The sequence below is a fragment of the Pongo abelii genome, chromosome 10, assembly GCF_028885655.2.
Source record: "Pongo abelii isolate AG06213 chromosome 10, NHGRI_mPonAbe1-v2.0_pri, whole genome shotgun sequence".
In the NCBI taxonomy this organism is placed as follows: Eukaryota; Metazoa; Chordata; class Mammalia; order Primates; family Hominidae; genus Pongo; species Pongo abelii.
In genome coordinates, this window is record NC_071995.2 from 73,718,973 (window position 1) to 73,743,790 (window position 24,818).

Consider the following 24,818-nt stretch of genomic DNA (forward strand, 5'->3'; position numbering starts at 1 on the left):
TACATCACCCTCTTCTGCACCCCAGCCCCTTGCCTCTTTTTTGGCTTCTCACTCCACTGACCACTGCAGGATCAAGCCTGGGAAAGCACATGAAAAATTCACCAACGCAGAACAATCCAATCATACAACAAGGTGACATTTTAGGTAACTTAAACTATAAGAAGTGCCTCCCGAGAAACAGGAAATTATATCCGAAGTAGTTTGAGGAAAAAAATAACTTCAGGCTAGAGTGCAGTGTCGTAATCTCAGCTCACTGCAACCTCTGCCTTCTAGATTCAAGAGATTCTCCTGTCTCAGCCTCCCCAGTAGCTGGGATTACAGGAAAAAATAGTTTTATAAGATTTTTTTTGGAGGTAGCTTGATGATTTAACATTATAAAGTGCCATGGTAAAAAAAATTGCAGATTTAGTAATGAGCAGAGAAACAGCCTCTTGAGTGATGCTGTAATTCACGACATGCCACTGACAATTCACTGAGCTGTGTATGCATATCTTTTCATTTCTGCACCGAAGTTATGCTCAGGAGTCTAAACGCTGTTTTAAAATGCCAGGCTTCGAGGTGCTGTTCTCCTAAGACATGGCAGACCTACAGTTTCTTCATATATTTACATAAATGGCTCCTGTGAATGGGGGAAGTCTTTATGAGGCCAATGTTATAAACTTCTATTATGAAACAGCTCATTACCCATTATCAGCCCCTGTCACCCGGTCTATGTACAGAGAAGGAGAGGAGAGAGAAACGTCATTAAAGAAAAATGAAATTGCTGGAAAAAAAATGGAGCAGGAGACATTTGCCTAACTCTATAAATCAAAGGTAGTGGAGTATAACTTTATCTCATTCGTATTAGGCCATTAAGTCAGAAAAAGCTGAGGAGCGCTAAGAACCTTGGTACTTAAAATGCTATAACCATTTGGTGCTCTCTCTCTCTCTCTCTCAGGGAGCAGGCTTTGTGATTTCTCTCCCTCCCTCCCTCCCTCCATCTTTCTCTGTCTTCCTCTGTCGCTCATGTGAAAACGCTATTATTCAAAGGAAAAAAGGAAACCTGTTTGAGGAGAAAAATTATTTTTCTTTCTAACCCATTATTCTTTTTCAGTTGCAAAAGCTATCGTATGATCCTTGTATTACATAGTAACAATGAGTAGTATAAGCACTCTAACAGAGCCTGGGCAACATGGTGAAACTCTGTCTCTACCAAAAACACAAAAATTAGCTGGGTATGGTGGCACGTGCCTGTGGCCCCAGCTACGTGGGAGACTGAAGTGGGAGGACCACTTGAGCCTGGGAGGTAGAGGCTGCAGTGAGCTGTGATTGTGCCACTGCACTCCAGCCTGGGCAAAAGAGTGAGACCCTGTCTCAAACAAAACAAAATACAACAAAACCAACACTCTAATAGATATCTCATCAAGCAGTTTCTTTGATTATAAGTATCTTCTAGGCTGGATAATTAGATTTTCTTTATTGAGAAGCTATTTCTATCCATCACTGTACATCAAGGTGTATAAAAATGAATTGATTTGAAACTGTGTTTGTAAACTGAGTTTATTTTAGGATTCTGAGAAATTAGATTTGAGAGGACAGCTTGCAGAACTCTTTCATCGAAGGACAAGGAATCTTGGAGAAAAAGCACATTGTAAGAGGAGAGGCTGGGTCCATAAGGTGACCTCTAGGAAAATGGGCTAGAGCACCAGGGTGGAAATGATTTTCAGACAAGATGGTACTTGATTCTCAGGTTATCATTTTCCCAGCACCCATGGACTCACTTCCTGAGAGCAGCCTCCTCAAGTCCACAACTTAAATGGTGCTTTCTCTATTATTCTTCCATATAGCATCTGCAGTCTTCCTTCCTAGTAAAATACACATTTGTTGGTGTGTTTACAAGCTAATGGTTGTTTCTTCTACTTGACTATAGGCTCTGTTAAGTTCAGCCTAATGCTGCCTCCTTACATATTTTAGGTTCAACCTAAGGGTTTCTTTGTACATCATGAACTATCACAAGTGGAGGTGTAAACAGACTGTAGCCTGCACTTGTGCCAATCACTGAGCTTTGGCCAATCAAACGTAGCCAACTGTTCAAACTGTGTTCAAATGAGGCAAACGCCAAGCTGTAACCAATCCAGCTATTTCTGTACCTCAATTCTGTTCTCTATATGCCACTTTCCATTTTTTGTCCATAAATCTTCTTCCACACGTGGCTGCGCTGGAGTCCCTCAGCCTACTCTGGTTGGGAAGGCCATCCAATTCGCGAATCGTTCATTGCTCAATTAAATCCCTTTCAATTTAATTCAGCTGAAGTTTTTCTTTTATCAGTTCCAAGAGGCCAGGCACCATGTCTGTCTTGCTGTCTACTTTTTTCCTAATACCTCATTCTTTTATCTGTTGACCAAATGAGCAGATGAATGCATAAGTACTAGGGAAAGGGAAGCTTCAATAAAAAGAAAAAAGGACAAAAAATCAGGTACACTAAGAGCGAAAAAACAACTCCTGTTAGTTTCAATGACATTAATAAGAGTAGGACATGGCACTTAGTGCAGATATATATACACTAGTCCCCACTGATTTCAGTTTAGCTTTTGGTGCTGTCTATTATTCATGGTCAAAACAGTCTAAAAATATTAAATGGAAAAATTCCAAAAATAAGCAACTCATAAATTTTAAACTGTGTACTATTCTCCATCCTGCTTGGGATGTGAATCATCTCTTTTTCCAGTGTTTTCATGCTATACATGCCACCAGCCCATTAGTCACTTAGTAGCCATCTCAGTTATTAGATCAACCATTGTACTATCACACTGCTCGTGTTCAAGCAACCCTTATTTTATTTAAAAATGGCCCCAAAGTGCAAGAGTTGTGATGCTAGCAATTCAGATATGCCAATGAGAAGCTGTAAAGTGGAAAGGTGAAAGTTCTCAACTTAAGGAAAGAAACAAAATCAAATGCAGAGGTTGCTAAGATCTACGATAAGAACAGATCTTCTATCCAGGAAAGTGTAAAGAAGGAAAAAGAAATTTGTACTAGTTTTCCTGATGTACCTCAAACTGCAAAAATTTATCACAGTGTATGATGAGTGCTTAGTTAAGATGCAAAAGGCATTAAATTTGTAGGTGGAAGCCATGAATAGAAATGTGTTCCAATGGATGGCAATTGGGTTCTGTCCTATCCAAGGTTTCAGGCATCCACTGGGGGGGTCTTGGAATGTATCCTCTGCAGATAAGGGGTGACCACAATATCTTGGGCACTAAGCATCAGGAACATTTTCCCAGACATCAGCTGCCACCACCAGCAGCAAAGATCCTGTTGCTGGAAAAGGGGAGGGGAGGAAGATATAGCCACACTTGGGCTGTTAATAGGAATAGGATAAAGCAATGAAGGAGACAGAGGAAAATAGCAGAGAAGATTGTTTTTAGAGTTCATATGAGATGCCCTAGGAAACTCTCAGAATCATTTGAAAAATTTTTGAGAAAACTAAAATTTAAAGCTTATAAATTTATTTTGAGATTTTACAATCAGCCTTAAAAACATTAACTAACTTATTGCTAAGAGAGAAAGGCAGCTTATAGATGAGCACAAATACATTAATGCCTCCATGTGTATGTTCATGTTGGAAAGGACGTAAGTTTTTTTTTCTTGTTTCCTTGAGAGAAAGGCTTCAGGACAGAAATTCCTTACAAATACTTATAGTATTAATAGTTATTTTTGAGAAGTGAGATTATAAGTGATTTTAAGATACATGTATATCTTTGTTTGTCTGTATTTTCTATTTTCCCTTCATTGCACAAGGAATCCTTATAAACATTTCAAGAGTTTTAAAGATGTGCATTCTTTTGAAAACTGATAAGAAAGGAAAAACAAATCATGCTTACTTCAGTGGGTTTACTTGAGGAATGGAGAAGAAAAAGTAAAAGAGCACAGAGTCACTTATAAAAGGAGGGACGTGATGGCCAAGCAAGACAACACCACAGCATAGTTCCTGCTTGCTGCGTTCTTTCCTGCAGGTGAGCAGTTCCACTCTCAGCTCGTCTATGAGATGTGAGGCCAGTCTAGATTTGGGTTTTTGGCTCTTGGTGTGGTCTCTGCTCCACTGCACAGAGACAATAAATAGAAATATCAACAATTCAGTGCGGAGCCATTGCCCCCATTTTTGCATTTTCTCTTTCCCTATAAGACCTTTCTTTCATTGACACCATTGAGGGCAAGTTTGAGAGTATTGGGATCCCTGGCTTAGAACCTTTGGCAGTGTGCCCTGATAGACTCTCTTTGGTCAGAATTTTTTTGCGAGTTTCATAGAATAGTCTCATTTATATGCACTAAAACACCTAAAAACATTCAAGAGAAAAAAAATAATGATAATTTAAAAACCACACCGAAACACCTCAAATATTGTTGCATGTCGCCATTCACCCTCGTCCTGATACTGTTTTGTCAGATTTGTCTGCCTTGGTTGCTGCGTTCCTCTCTCATGTCTCCTATTTAGGCAGAAAATAAAGGGTTTCTGGGGAAATAAAAGTAAACATGGTAAATGGAAAATGGAATTGGATAATGAATGATAATATGTAGCCTTCTAACTAGGTCAGGTGGGAATGGTTCCTTTAAAACACAATCTTCCCCTGGGCAATGTGGGACCTGCAGGCACCTCTTTGCCTTTGCTTACAGCAGCCCTTCTGCCTGTAATGTGCTTCCGCAGTTGGCCTGGTTGCTCTTTCTCATCTATCCAAAGAGTGGTAGACATCTGCCAGCTTTCGATTATGCCCTGAGAATCTGTTGCAACAAACGAGTAACAATTTGAAGGACTGAAAAGTAAAGGCAATGACCTAACAGTTCTCAGGACAGGAAAAGCTGAAGGTTAATGGCTTTCTCCCATTACCGCTTCTAATTTTTGCTTTCTATTCAGTTATCTTAGTCTTAGTGTCATAATTAAACAATAACAGCCACCATAACAAACAAGGTTTGCCAACCCTCAAAACAAAGAGTAAGCCTTTCTTGAGTACCCATTCTTTACTATGCTTGGCTCTGGACTAGAAATGAATGATTTCAGATCTTTGATGGCAAGGCTTTGGGCCTTTTAAAATACAAACTGATGAGTCACAGAAATAAATGAAGTTGGTTTTACTGAAAGTAGTTTTTACATCAGATGCTCTGTTTCTTACCACGCCCCGTGGCCTTCTTCTGAATATTTCCTCTGCCTACAAAGTGGCTTAACATCCCTATGCATGACAGTGTGTCATCTGTTAATAAGTTATATAATAATGTCCCCCCCGGTAATAGTTGAAAACTAAAAAGCAAACAACAAAAACTATCAGTTACTGTGGAGAAGATTGGGAAAATTAAAAGTGTTTCAGAGAATGGTGAGGCGTATATAGACCACATCTGTAATAGTCTGTTTTCATGCTGCTGATAAAGACACACCTGAGACTGGGTAATTTATAACAAAAAGAGAGGTTTCATTGACTCCCAGTTCCACATGGCTGGGGAGGCCTCACAATCATGGTGAAAGACAAAGGAAGAGCAATGGGACATCTTACATGGTGGCTGGCAAAGAGAGAGAATGAGAGCCAAGCGAAAAGGGAAACCCCTTATAAAATCATCAGATCTTGTGAGACTTATTCACTACCGTGAGAACAGTATGGAGGAAACCGCCACCATGATTCGATTATGTCCCACCAGTTACCTCCCACAACACATGGGAATTATGGGAGCTACAATTCAAGATGAGATTTGAGTGGGGACACAGCCAAGCCATATTAACACACTCAGAGGGATTCTGGGGTAACTTTAAGTAGACTGAATAAATCCTTCCTCTCCCTAGCCCACTCAAAATAATCCCAGGCAGAAATAAGCATTCCAATTTTGTTAATCCCATAGTACTTCAGTCTTGTGCCAGAAACATGACTGTAAATAATAATACTTGGTGTTAGAGTTAGATGTGCTCTTGCTAATGACTTCAGGTCCAGTGCAAGCTCCTCCACTAGGACATTTCTCATTCATCTTGCTGTTCACAACTCCTTGACTAGTTTCTGGTACTTACAAAGCTTTAACAAACAATCATGAATGATAGTGAGGAAAAAAAAAGTAACTTTTACTGTCACATTGTTAACTAATGTTAGAATTAAGACTAGAACTACATCCCTGATCCTTCTAAACATAATCTCACAGATACGTGTCATCTCCTGAAAGTGCAACTTTCATCATGTCATTTTCCACTTTAAGGTCAAACAAACAAAACCTAAATGGCTCCCCCATCACCCAGAGAACTCTGGACTCCCATCAAATCTGCTCAACCCCAGTCTCCTCCAGCTTCCTCCCATTTCATTAACCAAAAATTCAGGAGTCTTTCTTAATTCCTCTCTTTCTCTTGTAACCTTCACGAAAAAGTCCTATCAGATCTGCCTTCAAAATATATCCAAAATCTGTCTCTTTGCTCCACTTCCTATCTTCCTTGTCCAAGGTACAAGCACCTCTCATTTAGCTATGAAAATATCCTTCTTGTTAATTACCAAAAACTAGTCTCCCTGCTTCTAGCCTTGCCCATCTCAAATCTATTTTTCACATACAGCTGTAGAATGAACTTTAAAAAAAAATCTGTTGATCATATCCTATCACGCCCCTGATTAAAACCTTCCATTACATTTAGGGAAACACATAAACTCATTACCGTGGCCTAAGAGACCTTCCATAAACTGATCCGCTCCCTACCTCACTTGACCTCATCATTCCAACTGTCCTTCCCCCTTGATCATCATTCTTTAGTCATACAACCACTTCCCACTTTACAGCCTGTTCCCTCTCTCTGGAAATCCTTATGGATGCTTGCTTCTTGTCATCAGAGTCTCAGCCTAAATGTCACTCACTTACAGAGGTCTTCCCTGACTACGTAGGAGCCCCATCAATCCTGTGATCTCAATCACTGTCCAGTGTTTTTTCTTCATAGCTCTTACCACTACCTGATATTTTCTTGTTGATTTTTTCTCTCCACCCCTTTGTCTTGTTTAACGCTGAGTTTTTCATTGCTCCAAACAGCTCCTGACACATAATGAATCCTTAATAAGTATTCACTGAATGAAAAAAAATGAATGAGGTCCAAATAACTTGACTGGCCATTCAGAGCCTTCTGTTAAGATACCAAATTATTTTTCTGGCTACTACTTCCCTTTTACAACCATGTGTTTCCAGCCAAATTTCACAGTTTGTTTCCTCTACACTCAGTATTTCTGAGAACTGCTCAATGACTGAAGGGCAAACTCAGCTAAAAATGTGAAGTAGGTCACATTGGCCTTTAAGTTCTCTATTTAAATCTCTCTTCACTCTCCATGCCCACCATAAGATGTCATCTTTTTTGGGGACTTTGTAAATTTAATTATTCCCTAGATGCTCAAGACTATAAACAACACAGATGGCCACGTTGTTGACACACAATTTTATTTACATTTCACTTAGGTTGGGCAAGTGCCTCATAATGATCTGGAGATTTGGTATCAGAGGTTTCTGCCCAGGAAAAAAAATTAATAAAATTTCACTTTTCTAATTAAGCAAATTATGTTATTTTCACTATCTGACATGCCTTAGGGATGGACATTTTTAAAGGAGAAGGCTGTCTTACTTACTCTCTATGCCAGCCCCATGTTTCTAGACCAATTTGCTGTTTGGATGTTAGTCTTACTGGCATCTCAATAAGGATGTCTCTGTACAGAGTAGCTAGACAAGACATGGTTCCCCATTCATGTTAATGTGGTTCACCAGCCAGGTGGGACAGAACTGCACAGTTAAGCGGAATATTTCTCTTTTATCAACACATAATTCAGATCAGTATTATCCTTCCAATATTCATAAAATATAAGACAATTGTGTAACTTTATCAAAAAGACTTAGATATCTTTAGTGTCAAAATTATCATTTAATATCATCACCTTTGTTTCTCTGCATAATCTTTCTGACTATATAAATAGGTACCATATTTGGGTGTCATATCTAGAACCTAGAACAGTATCTGGCACATTACAGTGCATAGACACTTAAGAAAAAGATTTGTTGAATAAATAATTTCTTTTGAAAATATTTTGAGAAAAGAAATTGATACTAAGGTTTGTCATTCTAAAAAGCAGATCTACTTAGCAGTTCAATAATCTAAAGCATTTATTTCTGAAAGCCTGAATGTCTACATACAGGCTTCAAATAAAGAGCGTGCTCTCTTACTGAAAATTCATTTGTCATGTTCTGATTTGGGCTAATTCTAAGAAATCTGGTGAATCACTACTCTTGGTAAGACAGAAAATATAGCAGCTCTTCTCACTGTAAAATCTTACTTCAAATTTAGTCAAGCAGTGTCTCTATACTTACATAGATGAATAAACTCTCAAAAAACCCAAATCCAAATCTGGGTGTTAAATATTTGTTCCCTTGGAAAAAATGTTCCCTATACTTTAGGTAAGAGCACATCTTGATAATTTATCATTTATCATAAGTTTTCTCCCTTTCAGCCCAGATACTACCTCTCCAAATGTGGTAAAATCAATTGCATATTATTTCAATTTCAGGGCACTGCTGAAGTCGAGGGGACTTATTGCATCCCGAGTAGCCCATCTCTCTATGAATGCAGCAGACTTAGTGCCGAGTCAGTAAAAAAGAAAATTTGATAATTTTATAAAATGTACCTACTTGGGAAAAAAAGAAAAAACATTTTAGGTTGATAAATGTTATATAAAAGATTGCCAACTGTAAAATGTAATGGTGATAATTGTCAAGGTTCCAATATTGTGTACATAGCTTTCTACACATTTTTATTTTATGTCCAGAGCCTTCATTGAGACCATCTGGCAACACTCACTTCCTTTGCCATTTTTCAATCAGTAATAAATTGTGCTGCTTCTCGTTTCCTCAGCCATGTGCCACTTAATGAAGTAATGGAAGCTCTCAGGGCTTAACTTGATGCTGCTTTTAGATTACATTTGTGTTTTCACAGTTGCCTTCAGTGATGCAACCTCAAAGATTAACTAGAAGTGGGAATTCCCAGCCCTACAATGATATCATTTGGTGGGAGGGTAGGGGGATGTTTCCTGGAGCCTCTCAAATCCCCAAGATAGATAAATGGAGTTAGAAGAGGTTTTGTTTTTGAAACTGTACACGTGTGAAAAAGCCAGGAGGGAAAGGGAAAAGTAGAATTCTATGGAGTTTAGACACCATCCAAAACAGCTTTAACCCTGATGGTCTAACTGAATTTAATAAAATAAGGATGGGGGATACAAACTAAACTTTTCTGAGTCACTGAAGGTAATTTCAAGAAAAGAAAATCCCTGAATATGTCTTTCAACACACACACACATTTTAGCACAGACTGCCTAAAAGATTTCAGAGGCTAGTGGCACCAGATGGTGGTAAGATGTAAGAGCTTTCCAATATAGCTATTAGGAAAGCAGTTAAAAGTTGAAGTCAGGTTGGCCTTCTGGTTAACAGATGTACAGTTCAAATGACTGTTATGCTGTTAAAAATAAGAAGAACAGAAAAGAAAAAGAAGAAAACAAAGGGTAGTTACTCAATGATAAATTCAACAGATTTTCTTGCGAATCCATTGAAGTCATAAAATAGTCACGAGATAACACAAAGTGAATTTCAGAATTTAAAAAGAAAGGAGATGAACTGAGCTTCATGGCAGGGCAGGATCAGTCTCTCATTCCCACCACATCTAAATACTATTAAGGATACACCTTTAACAAATTCTCACACATTTTCCAAAATACATACAGGTTTTCTTCATGTTTCTCACTGAACTAATATTATCAGTCACATTCCAAATTCATACTGATATAGACAGTTGGGTAACTGATCCAGTGAAATGTTTTTGGCACAAAAGGAAATACAGAAAAAGCCAATGGAAATTGCCCTCAAGTTGCTTAAAGATTGGCAGGAAAGATACGATGTGCTAATAAGTACCTGTGTGTAGGTAGAGCTAGCTGCCACACATGCTTGGGTAAGTTGTGCAGTACACAACCTGCATGGGCATCTGAGACAGCCTCTAAGTAAACCAATACACAACAGGAGTTCAAAGGAGAAAGAAGTTTCTTCCGTCTGAAATACTCTGAAATATCAGGAATGGTTTCCTGGAAGGAGTGATATGTAGGTTGTGCATTGAGAGGATTTATACACACAAGGGTTGGAATGATGGTAGAAAGAACTCAACTGGAGGAAACAGGCTGTGTCTGACACCTGGAGTCCAGGATCAGTGAACTGATCTTGGTTCCGTGTGTGTGATGTGGTCAGCATGTGCTGCTCTAGCCTGACCTCTTCGTGGGATTCCTTTTTACACCTGCTGACTCCCTTGCATGGTTCCTCCTGCTTCCGGCTAACTCACCAGAAGATCTCAGCTTAGGCTTCCCTGCCTATCACCCAGCTTCCATTCCAGCCTGGGGTAAGCACCACTCCTGTATCTTCCCATGGCACTCTGGACTGATCTGTCATGCCAGTTATCACGTGTTTTGAACAGTTTCCTTATCTGGATCCTTCACAAAATTTTTAGCACCCCAAGGGCAAAGACTGTTTTATCTTATTCACAACGATTTCTCCAGCAATGGACATAGTGCATGATACCCAGTATATGCTCAGAAAACAATTTTTATATTACTTACATAAAGATATTTTATTGCATCAAATTAAAATATGTTTCTGAGAAAGGGACCAGTGTCATATACTAGGTTTTCTGTACAGTTCAACTTCTTTCAAAAGTTCCTTGATAGTACCTTGATATTAATAGAAGAGAATTAAATTTATAGATGATAAGATATTCCTTTAATTTTTAAAACTCTCCCTTTAGAAATTGTGGATTATTGTCCAACTAAATAAATAGTCCATCCTCATCCCCCACCCACTAATCTCCACATGGCAAGAATATAAAAACAGAGGATTTTTATATTCTGAAAATATAAAGCGATTCTGAAAATTTAAAGAGAATATAAAAGGCTAAGAAGTTGGGGCTTCATCCACTGCCCCATTTATCCAAAATATATTCACTTTATGCTAGGTCTGTTTGAGGCATTGGGGATACAGTTGGAGAAAAGATTGGGTACAGGACTGGGGGATTTAAACACATAAACAATAATCAAATAGATCTGGGAGGGTCAGTGCTATTGAGAAAATAAAATGGGATTTGTGAGAGATAGGAACGTGAGAGACCACTTCAGGTGGTCAGAGAGGGCACCTCTGAAGAAGGGGCATTTGAGCTGAGGCAAGGATGACAGGAAGGAAGAGGACTTGAGAAGAATATGGGGAAGAATGCACGGGGTTGGGGAAAGGGCATAACATAACATTTTTAAAGACAAAGTTCAAATATTTTACTTTAAGGAAATGTAAATCCACTGAATGCCAGATAAGTATTATCTAGGCTTCTGTCATTTCCCTCTCCATTGCCTTTCTCCTCCTCACCCCAGGATCACTGGCTTGAAAACAACATCTCATGATCAGAGTGGCAATCCCCTGAAATGGGGGAGGTGAGATGTTCACATTTTATTTCAAATTCCGTTCCCCATGTATAACTCAGAAGAGTTATTCGATCTTCCCCTTCCAGTCCTGAAGCGATCAGCCCTCTTGCTTGCAAGCCACTGAAACTGATCCTAGCTAATTTAAGATGAAAATAAGTTATTGGAAAAATAGGAGAATTTTATTGATGTGATAAAAATGCTGGAGCATCAACCTTTAAAAACTGAATGGAAATGGGGGTCTACCCAGCAGAGAACAAGGACAAGGCCCTGACAGGAATATCTGCTTAGGACACAAAGCTGGGCCCTACTGCTATGTGATACACACCACTGACACTGCTATCATGGCTGTTGGTTGCTGGAGCACGGGATTCTCAACTCACCTCACTGCCACTGCTTCCAAGGATAATAGGTAGGTTTTTTAATCCTCTCCTGTCTCCCTTCCTCCACCTTCAAGTAGTGTCTATTTCTCCCTTCTTCTTACTTATAAGTGAGAACATGCAGTATTTAATTTTCTGTTCCTGCATTAGTTTGCTTAGGATAATAGCCTCCAGCTCCATCCATGTTGCTACAAAGGACATGATCTCTTTCTTTTTTATGACTGTGTAGTATTCCATGGTGTGTGTGTGTGTGTGTGTGTGTGTGCATGTGTATATACATATATACATATATATATATACACATATATATATCACATTTTCTTTATCCATTCTACTGTTGATGAGCATTTATATGTTTTTGCTATTGTGATTAGTGTTGCGATGAACATATGTGTGCATGTATCTTTATGGTAGAATGATTTGTATTCCTTTGGATACATACCCAGTAATGGGATTGCTGGGTCAAATGCTAGTTTTGATTTAAGTTCTTTGAGAAATTGCCACATTGCTTTCCACAATGGTTAAACTAACTTACATTCCCACAAGCGGTGTATACATGTTCTCTTTTCTCTAACACCTTCCCAGCAACTGTTATTTTTTGACTTTTTAATAATAGGCATTCTGGTTGGTATCAGATGGTATCTCATTGTGGTTTTGATTTGCATGTCTCTAATTATTAGAGATGTTAAGCCTTTTTATATATGTTTGTTAGCCACATGTACGTCTTCTTTTGAAAAGTGTCACTTATACACTGTTGGTGGGAATGTAAATTAGTTCAACCATTGTGGAAAGCAGAATGGTGATTTCTCAAAGAGCTAAAAACAGAACTACCATTTGGTCCAGCAATCTCATTACTGGGTATATACCCAGAGGGATATAAGTCATTTTGCCATAAAGATATATGCACATATATGTTCACTGCAGCACTATTCACAATACCAAAGGCACAGAATCAACCTAAATGCCCATCAGTGATAGACTGGATAAAGAAAATGTGGTACATATATACCATGAAACACTGTGCAGCCATAAAAAAGAACAAGATCATGTCTTTTGTGGGAACATGGATGGAGGTGGAGGCCATTAGCTTTAGCAAACTAATGCAGAAACAGAAAACCAAATACCACATGTTCTCACGTACAAGTGGGAGTTAAATGATGAGAATTCATGAAAACAAAGAAAGGAACAACAGACATTGGGGCCTATTTGAGAGTGGAGAATGAGAGGAAGGAGACTAGCAGACAAATAAACTAGGGAGTACTAGGCTTAGTACCTGGATAATGAAGTAATATGTACAACAAACCCCTGTGACATGAGTTTACCTACATAAGAAACCTGCACATGTACCCCCAAACCTAAAATAAAAGTTAAAAAAATGTTTAAACAACAACACAAAAGAAAAGTGTCTGTTCATGTCTTTTGCTCACTTTTTAATGGAGTTGTTTTTTGTTTGTTGATTTAAGTTGCTTATAGATTCCAGATATTAGACCTTTGTTGGATGCATAGTTTGCAAATATATTCTCCCAATCTGTAGGTTGTCTGTTTATTCTGTTGATAGTTTCTTTTGCTGTGCAGAAGCTCTTTAGTTTAATTAGGTCCCATTTGTCAATTTTTGTTTTTGTTGCAATTGCTTTTGGTGTTTTTGTCAAAAAATCTTTGCAGGGCCTATGTTCAGAATGGTATTTCCTAGGTTATCTTTCAGAGTTTTTACAGGTTTAGGTTTTACACTTAGGTCTTTAATCTACTTGAATTGATTTTTGTATATGATGAAAGGAAGGGGTCCAGTTTCAATACCTTCGTTTTCTCATTTTGAAAACAGGCATACTGGTATCCATCCAATAGTGATATTGTCAGGATTAAATTAGGTAATATAGAATATGACAGTAGCTGTTATTTATGTTGTTTCATTTCTATTTTGAGCCCTTAGTGTAAAAGTTATTCTATATAAGCAAAGCAGCTACTTATGTCCTTATTCTAATTTTTGCTATTTCTATCATGGGTTTCCGTCCTCTCTCTTTTTGACATTTCATCATTTTTTTGTTGTTGTTTTATCGGTCTCCTGCTGTTTTTCTTTAATGAATCTCAATTTTCAAACTGACATGTTGCCTTTTTGTGAATATCACTGGCCAATCTGAGAATTTCTTTCAGTTTATGAGACAAAAGAATGTTTTAGGCATAATCGTCAGGACTTTGGTTCTTCTCTGCTATATTCTTCTAACTGATGGCTTTGTTCTGTTGTTGGAAGAAAACAGACGTTGTACTCTTGGTCTTCTTTTCTTTGTCCAGATCACCCTGAAAATCTGGTGGTTACGGAAGGTTATTCTCAAGAATAGATTTTCAACCTCAACACCATTGACATTTTGGGCCAGGTAATTCTTTGTTGTTGGGGTTTCTTTTGTGCATTGAAAGATGTTTAGCAGCATTTCTGGCTACCAGTATCTCCTCTCTCCTTCACACCAGTGTGACAACCAAAAATGTCTTCTGAGGTGTAAAATCATCCCGGTTGAGAACATTTACCCATACTTACTCTGCCAAGCACTTGCCTGAGTGATTTACATTTACCCTACTCTGTTCTCACTATGAAGTTTTTCCCTAAGCAATGTTTAAAAATTTGGCAAAACTTAGGTGACTTTGACCACATCCTTGAACAAATGAACTAGCTTTTTCCAGTTCCTAACCATAGGCTGAACCTTGGACCTCATGCTGTTGTTGACTAGGGTGGCTTAGTCTAGAGCATGTATATGGGTCATAGCCATATCAGTCTACTCATGAACATTTATAAAGCAACCTAAGTGTATCCTTCTTATTTATGACTTGTAAGCTCACTATTGTTAAAATATTACAGTTCTTTAATTGTAAAATACCATTCATTGACTGTAGGATTCACAACAACACCTTTTTTTCTACTTAAAATATATATTAAATGTTCAAAAGTATTCTTTTTAGCTTAATAAACCACAAATGGTACACATGTATTTGCATTCCACTTTATTTTTCAGGACTACCCACAGGAGTTTAAGGATGACAGCCTTCAAATGTTAAAATGCACATTCCTGGCTCTTACCTTCCATATTATGACCTTGAGGATGAGCAGGAGACCCCAGGGATACAATCAATTCTAAACAAGCATATCAGCTAATTCTAATGTAGCCCACCAACATACACTGAGAAGGATTGGTCTAAGCCTTCTTAACATTTAGGATGTAAAGACTGTTCTAAGTCACTGCTGTCCCTTGGCAGTCATGTGCAACATCAAGTGTCATTACACACCACTATTCAGGCTTAATCACAACCATGAGACATCCTAAACAGTACCAGGGATTCATTTGAACTCTCTACTTAGCCAAATTTGTAATTTTACTTCAGGTAATTAAATGATATACCATTGGAAGGTAGTTTGCCTCATAAGCCAGCTGGGACCTTTCAACAAATAGACATTTGATGCTGCAGGTGCCTTTTATGATGCTTACATTGGCTATACCAACCTCTGCTATCTTAGAAAACTCTCCACTTATTCTCCCAAATTTTCTGCAGCCTTTCAATATGTCACCTGAACTAAAACAGATAACCTTCCTAATATAAAATAACTTAAAGACTGCACCATGATATCTATTTTAGAAAAAGTTTTCAGTGACAGAGATATGCATTTCATTAAAACTTTACCAGAATGTGATGTTATTAATGTAGGCTCTTAATTGCGGTGACAATTGGATGCTCAATAGCCTGTACACCTGTTAAATTTGTGTATGTTTAGTCATTGACAACTACTTATCAACTTACCTTCTCCCTGGTGGCAGCAAATTTCATTTGACATTGATTGTAAGATAGATTCAGATTTTTCAAATAATCAAATATACGGAAGGTTATTTTATGTGGGGGGATAATGAGTAATTAGTGGGTATGATGTACATTATCTAGGTGATGGATATCCCAAAGCTTTGAATTAACACAATCTATGCATGTAACAAAATTGCATTTGTACTTCATTCATTTATACAAATTTTTTAAAAAGTTATTTTACAATGGAAAGAGAAATTCTCCTAGTTAAGATTTTAAGCCTAAGCTTTACTTTGCTAATCAGTGTGCTTTTCAAGAATATTTAAATGATTAGTTAGATTCATTTGAACAGGGGAAACAGTGTCTTAAATAGAATTTTGAAAAAAGAATAAATTTTACTATTGTATGAAATAGTAAAGCTTCTGAATTAATGGAGCTTCTATTTACGTCTTACATGGTAGTACCCATAATTAGCATGTTCTTAGTAAATGTGTGTTTCCTAAATAAAAACGTATAAGCTAATTCAATAATTAAGGCTTAACTTCCTTTTCCTCAACAAACCATAGAATTAGTCAAAAGATACAGAAGGAGGTTTATCAGACAGAAAGCTACAGGATTAAGTGTGTAAACCAAATTAATACCAGAAATTGTTTAGCTCTGTTTAATTTCAGAAGGGCTTGTTCCACAGTGATAACTTTAGAGCATATTCAAGAATTGATTGTTTCTATTAATAAGATGTGCCAATGCCTGTTTTATTTGGTAGGTTAAGAACCATCTGATGAGTTATTCTTGTCCAATACAGAGAGTACAAAGAATAGAAGAAGAGAATGCAAAACTTTCTTTATAATTCAACTTATAACTAATCTCATAATGAGTATTTATTAATTATATATTATGTATTATATATATACATATATACACATATTTTTTTGAGACAGTGTCTCACTCTTTTGCCCAGGCTAGAGTGCAGTGGCACGATCTCAACTCACTGGAACCTCCGCCTCCCAGATTCAAAGAATTCTCCTGCCTCAGCCTACTGAGTAGCTGCAATTACAGGTGTGTGTCACCACACCCAGCTAATTTTTGTATTTTAGTAGAGACAGGGTTTTATCACGTTGGCCAGGCTGGTCTCAAACTCCTGACCTCAAGTGATCCGCCTGCCTCGGCTTCCCAAAGTGCTGGGATTACAGGCATGAGCTACCACGCCCAGCCATATATATTTAATAATATATTATTTATTATAAGTAATAAATATAATTATAGTACTTATTAATAATCTCATAAATAATCTTACAGTAATCTGTTCATCTTACAAATAATCATTACCTACCCACCAAAGTTCTCCGATAAGTGTTATTTGAAGACTTAGGTAGACAGAAAAGCAAAAAGTAGTGGACTGTCTCTAAAGACTGTTAAGTAACTTGTGTCTTCATCCCATTAGAACCACCCCGTATCCACTGAAAAACATTTAGTCTGATTTGTGGTCAAGTTGCAAGAAGGCAGCAAAGCCTCTGCCTTGCAGAAGGCCAGCAACATCAAGAAGTTCTCTCTATTGTTTTCTCCCATTGAATCTGGCCTCTGAAGTGTTATGCTAAAGTAAGCATGGGATTTAGTCAAGGGAAAATCTCCTGGGATTCATTTCTTGGACTTGGAAAGTCTTATAGTGCATCTGCCTTATAGTGGCTGGGTTATGGAGCAGTGCCATGGCAACCAAGATACAACTGCAGCTTCAGCCTCGCTGGCAGCATTGAACAGTCATGGAACATAGGGACATCCCCCTAACAATTGCCATAGCCTAAATGTAGTGATATGAAGGCCACATAATGGTGGCAAAAACTGGAATAAAAAGGAATAAACGAATGGGGACAAAATTACAAAGAAGACTAACCAGAACTAGGAGAAGAGAAAGAGAAGGCAAAATCAAAAGCTATTTCCCTTTTGAAACCTATGAGACTGTGAATGTAGCATTGCCATTAATAGCAATAGGAAAGTCATAAAGATAAATGTTTTGGGTCTCAAAGATATGTGAGGTTTGCAGTTTACTAAATTCGAAGGGCCAATCCATTTGGAAGTGTGAAGATGGCTTGTCGGAGAATAGAAAAAAAACTACTCGGGAGGATTTGGGAATTGGCACAAAGTTGTCACCAAAACTGAAGAAGTAGATGTGTTCTTCATGGGACAAAGTATAGAGATTAAGCTTCTATAGATGGCTGAGGATAAAAGTTTCAAAAATATTTCTATTTAGCAGATGGTGGAGGAAAAAGAGGCATCTAAAAAGACAAAATTCTGGCAGCTGGTATATCCTTCACTTGCCTGTGAGCCGTGAGCCCTCCACACTTTGCCCACTCCAGTTCTACTCTGTCTGATGCTTCCACCATGGCCCAAGCTGGCATTGATTGCACTGATTGGACTGGCTGTCATGGGCCAGAACTTAATTTTGTGCATGAATGACCATGGCTTCATGGCCTGTGCTTTTAATAGTACAGTCTCCAAAGTTGATGATTTCTTGGCAACAAGGCAAAGGGAACCAAAGATGTTGATGTTCAGTCCTTGACGAAGATGGTCTCCAAACTGAAAAAGCCATGGGCATATCATCCCTCTTGTGAAGGCTGGTCAAGCTGTTGATTTCACGAAAAAATTGGTACCATTTTTGCACACTGGTGATGTCATCATTGATGGAGGAAATTCTGAATATAGGGATGACACAAGACGATGTAGATACCACAAGGCCAAGGAAATTTTATCAGTGGAGAGCAAAGTTAGTGCTGGAGGAAAAGGATCCCAGTATGGCCTATCACTCATACCAAGAGGGAACAAAGAAGCTGGCCCCTATCAAGACAATCTTCCAAGGCATCACTGCAAAAGAAAGAACTGAAGAACTTTTCTCTGACTGGGTGGGAGAGGAGGGAGCAGGCCACTTTGTAAAGATGGTGTACAATGAGATAGAGTATGGGGACATGCAACTAATCTGTGGGGCTTACCACCTGATGAAACATGTGCTGGGCATGGAGCAAAACAAGATGGCACAGGATTTTGAGGATTGGAATAAGACAGAGCTCAACTCATTCCTGATTGAAACCAAAACAAGACGACAGAGGCCTTTGAAAACTAGAATAAGACAGAGCTTGATTCATTCTTGATTGAAATCACAGCCAATATTCTAAGATACTGATGGCAAATACCTGCTGCCAAAGATCGGGACAGCACAGGACAGAAGGGCACCAGAAAGTGGACCCCCATCTCCACCCTGGAAGATGGCATTCCTGTCACCTTCTTTGGAAAAGCTATCTTTGCTTGGTGCCTATCCTCTCTGAAGGATGAAAGAATTCAAGCTAGCAAAAACCTGAAGGGTCCCCAAAAGATCTAGTTTGATGGTGATAAGAAATCATTCCTGGAAGACATTCGGAATGACCTCTCTGCTTCCAAGATCATCTCTTATGCTCAAGGCTTTAGACTGCTAAGACAGGCAACCACTGAATTTGGCTGGACCCTCAATTATGGTTGTATTGTCCTGATGTGGAGGAGGGAGGCTGCATCATCAGAAGTGTATTTCTAGGAAAGATAAAGGATGCATTTCATCAACGCCCAGAACTTGAGAACCTATTATTAGATGACTTCTTTAAGTTGGCTTTGAAAACTGCCAGGACTGCTGGTGGTGGGTGGTCAGCACTGGGGTCCAAGCCAGCATTCCCATGCCCTGTTTCAGCATTGCTGTCTCCTTCTGTGATGGATATAGACACGAGATGCTACCAGCCAACCTCATCCAGACTCAGCAGGATTACTTCGGGGCTCACACCTATGAAGGCTTAGAAAAACAGGGACAGTTTACTCACACCAATTGGACAGGCCATGGTGGCAGTGTGTCATGCTTTTCACATAATGCCTAATCATGCTGTTTCTGTTACCCATCACAATTCCATAGACCGGGACGTTTCATGTATCACACAACCACACAACACCACTTAATGGTCCTTTGTTCTATTTTCTGCTCAGATCTTTTAAAATAAAAGAATGTAAGAGACTCCCAGAAAAGTCATATAGAGTTTATTTATAAAGTAGCTCTGTGAGAACCATCATGCCCTCTGCCCTTGCCTCTTGGGACTGACCAGGAGCTGATAATGTGCGCGAGAGTGAGAACCAACCCGTTGAAGCAGTCGTTCCTAAGTGCTCCCTGTGGACTAGTGAGGCTCCTCTCACGTAAATAGGAAGACTGTTGTTACAAGTTGATCAAACTGGAATATTTCTATCATGCAGCTGAATTCCCTTTTTCCTTTACTCAATAAAAGCTACATTTTATTAAAAAAAAGAAAGACAAAATTCTGAAAGGGTATCAAGAAAGTTTCGTGGCAGAGATACACATTTCAAGGAAAGAGCTGGTCAGCTGTGTCATGGATGCATTTAAAAACGAAGAGGAAACTGAAGGCAGATGACATCATGGTGAACATACTGGAAAGGAATTAAAGAAGCTTGTGATAAGTTGAAGGCAAATTTGAAGGAAGATCACTTGGTGACAGTCCTCTAGGGATTGTGCAGTGACACCTTATATTTCATCTCCAGCTCAGCCCGAACAGATGGCACAAATGAGAATCTTCTCATATGAGGATTTCATCTGGGTTTATAACCTAGTCAGTTCTATTTCTTTATTTGCCTCCAGAAGGGCTAGAAGCAAACCCCATCTGCATTCCCAGGGGAGGCAGGATAAGGCTCATTAACAAGATGTTTGAGATGGCCCTGCTTGCAGTTTTACAAAGAAACATTATGAATTAGCAGTGTAATATGTTACACGATACAATCTCTCACCACCACAGACCCGGGATTTAGTGCTTTATAGTATAGCTATATTTTAAATAAGACATAATTAGTATCAGAACTGTCAGATTTCAGCATCTTAAAATTAGATATTAAAAGTAAGGTTGATGAAATTATTTTGCATCAAATAGTAAAAGATGGTTTCCTGTAAGAAATATAAATATGGCATATCTTAATTTTCAAATTTAGCAAAACTGAAACCAAACCTTCCCATAGTAATAAATCTCTCTATATCATACAAAAGCTCTCTCTAGTCTATCCCGGAGATTTTAAATAAAGTGTAAAATTAACACATTTAATTTCTGTAAAATATTTCATATTTCCTTCTTGATGTATGGCACTCTTCTAGATTTTATGAATATATTCTGAAATTTACTGCTGCTATTTCAAATACTTTATCATATTTTGTTATACTGTATGATGCATTAGAAATTGATGAAGAAATAAGACTACAATTTGATTAATTATAGGCCAGAGGTTTTAATTACGCCTTTCAGTTAATCAGAGTAATTTCCTCTCTTATAACAGAAGTAATCCTTTTATAGACTTTTTTTTTTTTTTTTTTTTTTGAGACGGAGTCTCACTCCGTTGCCCAGGCTGGAGTGCAATGGCACGATCTCAGCTTTACAAAAACAAAAAGGCTTTATAATCCTAGGCTTACCTTTACTCACCATTGTTTACTAATTGAAATTTAGAAATATTTAATGCAAGCAGTGGCTATGGTTTATTTTATTATTATTATTATTTTTTGAGACAGGGTCTCACTCTGTCACCTAGGCTGGAGTGCAGTGGTGCAATCTCGGCTTACTGCAACCTCTGCCTCCTGTGTTCAAGCGATTCTCCTGCCTCAGCCTCCCTAGTGCCTGTGACTACAGGTGCCCACCATGGTGCCCGTCTAATTTTTGTATTTTTTGTAGAGATGGGGTTTCACCATGTTGGCCAGGCTGGTCTTGAACTCCTGACCTCAGGTGATCCGCCTGCCTTGGCCTCCCAAAGTGCTGGAATTACACGTGTGAGCCACCGTGCTCGGCCCTTTTACAGACATAATTTTTATGCATAGGCAATAATCCTACATTTTATAGAGTTACATCTAATTATAAATAGCAGAGCATTACATTGAACTAACTCCAGTATTCTCATAATGACTGAAGGTCAGTAATCAAGCCAAGCCCAGGAATGTGGCTGGGCTCCAAGAATAATCTAGAATGATCCAGGTTTTGTCCATGCTCCATTCTGCCCTTCAATTTCATTGTTTTCTTTCTCTGAGGACTAGCTTTCTCCGCTCCCAGTCAACATACAAAACATGGAGAACAGTAGCTCCCTGATTCTATGTGTTAGAATTCAGTCATTCAGGAAGAAACTAAATGTACTCTTCCTGTTCCAATTTTAAAATTCCTAGGCAAAAAAATGGCTATTTTCATCAGTTGTCCATTCTTAGATGAGTCAACTCTGGTCAAGGAGTGCGTACACATTGGAGAATAGGGTTTGACCCAAACTATCAACTGGAGACAGGAGCCATGGACATGTAGGGCTCAATGGCTGCCCTGGATCTACGGCCATTATGATAAAGACGTGATGTGCACCTACACACCAACACACCAGAGACTGTCCTAAAGAGTGATAACTTAATTCAGTCGCTTTAATTTTTTTAAAAAATCAATTTTAAAAAATCAATTTGCTTAGAAGAAAACTACAATCATAACTATTACTTGGGTCTGTTTAAACAATTTTATTTTTAAAATCTTTGTGATTTTGGTGATGCATAAACACACTGTGGTTATTTTTATTTGCCTATTGGGAATTCTGATGAAAAATTAGGTGAGCAAAGGGACATATTTTTTAAGCTATAAGACAGCTGTTCTTATTCAGTCACTGAGTGATAAGGAGGGAAGTTTAAGGCTTAGAATTCTTGGTTGTTGTAGGAGATACTTGAGTTGCTGACTTTACCCTTTCATGTTTGCTTTCCTGCCCTGCAGAAACAAGAAACTGAAATCCTTCTTATATCCCTGAATCCCCAGAAGCCCCAGGTGATCCTGTTACTTGGTTCTGGTGAATGGGATATAAGTGAAAAACTATTGGTGCTTCCCCTTCTGTTCTTCTTCCTGCCTGAAATCCTGGAGGGATACTTGAGGTGCATCAGCCACCCCTAAGGATGGAAGACAAGGAAGGAAAAGAAGAGAAAATGAGAAAGCATGGACTGCCTGTGCTTGGAGTCCTCTTGTATGAGGCAGACAAATTCCTTAATATAAGCCACTCTGTGGGGTTTTTGTGAAACTCATAGCTGAGCACAATACACTGGATATAGCTATCCCAGCATCAGGAGAGTGGCAAGAATTACTGAAAGTTGGTACTTAAAGGTAGCCAATTGCTACTGCAAATCGTTTTGCCCTAGTGATGGTTAATTTTATGTGTCAACTTGATTGGGGCATAGGATGCCCAGATATTTGGCATTATTCTGGGTATGTCTGTGAAGGTGTTTCTGGATGAGATTAACATTTGAATCTACAGACTGAGTAAAGTAGATTGCTTTCTCTAATGTGGGTGGGCCTCATCCAATCAGTTAAAGACCTGAGTAGAACAAAAAGGCTGAATAAGAGGGAACATCTCCTGCTTGATTGCATAAGCTGAGACCTTGGTCTTTTCCTGGTTTTGGACTTGAAATGAAAAATAGACCCTTGAGTCTCAATACTGCCAGCTTTAAGACTGGAACTTACACTACTGGCTCTCTTGGTTCTCAGACCTTTGGACTCAGGCTGGAACTACACTATCAACTCTCCTGGGTCCCCAGCTTACTGGGGATCTTGTACTGGGGACTGCAGATCTGAGACTTCTCAGCCTCCATAATCATGTCAGCCAAATCATAATAAAAGTCTCTCTGTCTCTCTGATTTTTCTTTCTCTAGAGGCCGTTGACTATTTGGGAGGTGTGGTAGGCTGAATAATAGCCCTCCCAAAGATATCCACATCCAAAATACCAAAAACCTGTGAATATGTTACCTACATGGTTAAAAAGACACTGCAGATGTGATTAAGTTAAGTATCTTGAGATGGGGAGATTATCCTGAGTTATCTCGGTATTCACATGGGTTCTTGTAACAGAGAAGTAGGTAGGTCAGAGACATGGAAAGAAGATATGGAGCTGGAAGCAAAGTTCAGAGAGGAAAGAAGATGCTACCCTGCTGACTTGGAAGACAGAAGAAGAGACCTTGAACCAAGGAGTAGCGGTAGCCTCTAAAAACTGGAATAGGCCAGAAAATTGATTCTTACCTAGCACCTCCTAGGCAGCCCCGAGGACCCATTTTTTACTTCTGACCTCCATAATTATAAAATGTTAAACTTGTGTGTTTTAATTTGCTAGGGCAGCAGTAGGAAACTAACATAGGGGATTTGATTAACAGTATAAATGCAACTGGACTCCAGCAAGAGTTCCCAAAGAATCACACCTCTACTCACCCCTCAAATCCATTCAGGGTGCAGTGGGGTCAGCATGCGGCCATGCCCTCTCAGCAGATTAAAAGTTTCCTTTTTGATCTACTAAGAATAGCAATGTAGACTTAATGGCAAATTTGGTTTCTTATATCCAAAATTGAATTTTGAACTTAGTTATCAAGAGGTGTTTGTGACTAGGCTGTATCTACTGAGTAGAAATTTCATTCATGTGACATTTGACATAGAACTCTCTAGATGCATGATTAATTTTTGCAGATCAGGTATTACCTCATTACCAGATGTGTAGAAAGTAACAGTGTAATTATAAAGCAGCTATTTTCAGTGCACTCCGCCAGGTTATTTCTCTGCCAAATCATTATGCCCTGGGAAACAGCACGTGGCATTATCAAAAGAAGTTTGTTCTCATGAGCAGTCAGTTCAGATAATTGCATCTTTATTATTGACAGTTCCCTTAGGAAATTTGGGTCCTGAGTTCTGTTCTGCTCTGGAACTGCAATTCATTAAAGTTTCCATCCTGAGCCAGTTTTAATTAAACTGTGCTCCTTTTCTCTTTAGTGTCACATAGCTCATTTTTCCTAGCAGGCTAGAGTTATTGTAGAAATCCAGCTGTTGAATTAATCTGAGACCCCTTCCTATTTGTCATTTTAAGAAATCTCCTGTCAATTTACAAGTTCAGCAGCTGAATGAGCATAAAATGTACCAGCTTGCACAAAAAGAACATGAAAAGCAGGAAAGGAAAACGAAAAAGAAAGGAAATACTAGGTAGTACCTCAGTTTGCATCTTTTAGAAAATAAAACTAGTACTTGGAGACATTCATAAGCTGACGTGAAGTTTATGGCAATAATACTAGGTGGTAAATTAAATGTCTTAAATATAGACTTTTTTTAGCTCTTTTCATTCTGAAATTAAACTACCTTGTAATTGGTACAGTATGATTCATAAT

At 38.5% G+C, this 24,818-nt stretch overlaps 1 pseudogene; it reads left to right on the forward strand.

Moving 5' to 3' along the window:
• The first annotated feature begins 18,017 nt into the window (after nucleotides 1–18,017).
• On the forward strand, nucleotides 18,018–19,503 carry LOC100438179 (6-phosphogluconate dehydrogenase, decarboxylating-like; annotated as a pseudogene).
• Nucleotides 19,504–24,818: the final 5,315 nt, after the last annotated feature.